General features: G+C 32.0%; 1 long non-coding RNA gene across 1 annotated transcript; it reads right to left on the reverse strand.

Moving 5' to 3' along the window:
* Nucleotides 1–984: 984 nt before the first annotated feature.
* On the reverse strand, nucleotides 985–1,802 carry LOC142181457 (uncharacterized). Its single transcript, XR_012710103.1, has 2 exons — nucleotides 1,582–1,802; nucleotides 985–1,205 (listed from the first exon to the last, which is right to left on the reverse strand). It is a non-coding gene; the product is annotated as an uncharacterized LOC142181457 (long non-coding RNA).
* Between the last annotated feature and the right edge of the window lie 1,624 nt (nucleotides 1,803–3,426).

The raw sequence follows: 3,426 nt of genomic DNA on the forward strand, positions 1-3,426 counted from the left end.
AAACAACAGGTCCGAGTTCGTTTACCCAAAATATTTACCAAAGTCAAATTTATTCATTTTACAGTCAAAACTTATCATTTTTCACAGATTTTCACATTTAAGCTTTCCGGCTATGTGCCCGAACTGCGCATGTAAATCGAGGTGTTGCTAAGGGAGGGTTTTAAATCCTCGGAACGTAGAATTTTATTGCAACACAAGTTGTGACCCCGGATTAGTGATTTGATGGTTCCAATATGTTTTATGGTGATTTTGGACTTAAGCTTATATCTGGATTTGGATTTGGAGGTTCTTAGAGTGTTTTGGCTCTAATTGCCAAAAATGAAATGTTGAAGGTTTGGAAAGTTTATAGGTTTGACCAAAAGTTGACTTTGATGATATCGGGTTCGGATTTTCGTTCTAGGACTTGGAATACGTTTATTATATCATTTGGACTTGTGTGAAAAGTTTGGATATAATCCGGATTTGTTAGGCATGAATCAGACGCTTGGTTTGGAGTTTAGAAGCTTATAAATTTAAGAGACGTTTAATTTGTGGTTTGATCGTTGATTGGTAGATGTGATGTTATAGTATGTGTTTGGGGGATTTGGATAGGTCTGGGTAGTATTTACGGACTTGTTGCTGTGATTGGTCGCGTTCTTGGACGGCTCGGGTGGCTATATAGAATATCTCATCCATTATATGGAATATCTTTATTTTGATTGAAGAGAAAAATATGTTGCATCAAATTATTTCAGTTAGTTCGTTTTTCTCTTTCTTTATTTTGTTTTATTGTGATTTCTTATTTTGATTATTTGTAACAAAAAACTCTCTTTGTTATGTTACACCCATTTTTCTCGAAATGTTATGTCATTCCGCCTATCTATTTTTATTAATTTTTTTTAGTGTGTTTTAAATTTTGTGTTTTGTTGAAAACCTCGTTATAAGTACGAGGGAAATGAAAGTACTAGCAAAAAACGAAAAAATGCAATAATAACACTTTTAGAATGAATACAATAATCATTCATTGTGTTGCTTTTATTAAATGAACGCTTCAAAGTTAAAAAATAATTTTATTTGACACTTATTATATAACTGTGTTGTTAACCACATCATGGTAACAAAAACATGATTATACTATTTTTATTCTCAACAACATGAGACGCATAGATACGGAAACTCTGCCTGACAATTGCAACATTTGAATTTCTTACATAATCCAAAGCAACCTGAAATTGCCAAAACAAATATTCTTCATTTATCAAATTATTCAAAATTATATCATAAAGACTCCTCATATAATAGAAGAAAGCATGATGAGCCAATTCGAATCAATGAGAGAGTATATATTTGAAAACCAAAATTTTGTTTTAGAAATAATTATACTTAGAAGCTTTCAATCATTTAACGTAAAAATATCTTTTAAAAACAATCAGGAAATTCAGACATCCAAATATTGAATTTAAACATCCCAAATGTGATTTTGAATAGTTAGATATATTTAAAAGTATAAGTTTAGTTATACATAGCCACTTCGAGTTGAAAATATATTTTCTATTAATATGAGGATAAAAATAATCAAAAAAATCCTTAAGACTAAGTTACCTGAAACAGACACACGAGTGCTACGACTTGCAACAGACAATTTTAATGACATTATCGGTGATGTTGCTTCCGGTGCAGATGATGGCTCTGGTGCAGGTAATGGTTCTAGTGTTGCTAGAGTTAATGGAGAAAAAAGAACAAAGATGACAATAATATTGTATCCCATAGAATTAGTTGATTTTGCCATCTTAAACAACTATTTTTTATCTTGCTTGTATGTACTTTTTTCCTATAGAAGTGCTTATAACTGTTTCATAGCTTTTCTTTTTATAATAGAGATATGATATGATTTTGAAGTTAGTAGTATTTATTTTTTAGTAAGTAGTTACATCCATTATTAACATGAAGCATAAGAGATTCAATCAAATTATAAAAGTAATATGTAGACACATGTAATTATTTTAAGATTCTTTAAAATTGTAAATATAATTATTAACTAGATAGAGGTATGAATCAAATACTATATTTATATCAAAATAGTTATATTTTATCTTTTCTTTTTGGAATTTGTTTGACTTTTTTCATTTATTCCTTATGTAGTTACTAAAAGGTTTTTGGTAATTGAATAATGCTTTTGACTAAGATTTGACTTTTCTTGGTTTTTCCTCTAGTTTGAAAAGTACCGTCTAATGTAAACCCAAAATTAGTATATAATATTTCGGGTGCCACTGGTAGGGTGGGGCGCTACCTGTGGCGCTAGTTCCAGAACCTCAATAGTCCCAGTGCAGGGATAGCACCGTACGCTACCCGGGGCGCCGACAATGGGAAATCGTTTCTATTTCACCCGGAAAAAGGGCATAACACTCCTATACGATGTCCTAATTAACCGATTATTTTTGCTATGGCTCTGTAATTTCTATATGGATATAATGCTTTAATCAAAACTTAATTTGGAGGTCATTTGCTTAATATGATACCACTTATGCTTGATAAACGACGTGTTAGCCCCGAATACTGCTATCACACTTTAAAATCTTAAATCATTTGGATTTTTTTGACGGGGCCTTACAAATTCAAAGTAAATTGGGAGAAATGCTCAGCTACATTTGACATAATTTTCATCACATATATGGATGTAACTTGTGATGACCTTTTCAAACTTTTGTTCCGCAACTCGCTTAACTTCAAAACATAACACATGACTATCGTACAAGTAAATTAACTCATAACATAACCTTCTTATCATGTTAAGTACCCTAGTCTCACCCCAAAAGTACACGTTATAACATTCCTAACTTATTGACTTTCGATGAAACTTCGTTTCTTTAATTTGTGTAGCTTCTAAGACTTCAAACCCTATTGGTACTTGTTATCCATGATCTTTAATTTTTTTAACACCTAGAGTAACATTAAAATTTGCTTTAAGTACTTTCAAAAATGTTCTCATTTTTGAGCTTACATCAATCGACTTACAATATACTTTTACGTACAAAAATATGTGGTGTATTCCCGTAGCGCTGAGGAGCTCAAGCAACATTTGAGGATAGTGCTTCAAACTTTGATGGAGAAGAAGTTGTATGCTAAGTTATCCGAGTGTAAATTTTGGTTTCACATGGTAGTATTCTTAGGTCATGTAGTATCTAGTAATAGGATCAAGGTGGACCAGAGAAAGATTGATGTAGTTCAGAGTTAGCCAAAAATTTCTACCACTACGGAGATTAAGAGCTTTTTGGGTTTGGCTGTGTACTACCATCGATTCATAAATGAATTTTCATCTCTTGCAGCACCATTGATGAAGTTCACTCATAAGCACGCTCTATTCAGATAATCAGATAAGTGCGAATAGAGTTTTTAGTAGCTCAACATTGCTTTGACTATGGCCCTAGTTTTGTTTTTCCTTTAGGA

This window comes from Nicotiana tabacum, chromosome 6 (genome assembly GCF_000715075.1).
Source record: "Nicotiana tabacum cultivar K326 chromosome 6, ASM71507v2, whole genome shotgun sequence".
Classification (NCBI taxonomy): Eukaryota; Viridiplantae; Streptophyta; class Magnoliopsida; order Solanales; family Solanaceae; genus Nicotiana; species Nicotiana tabacum.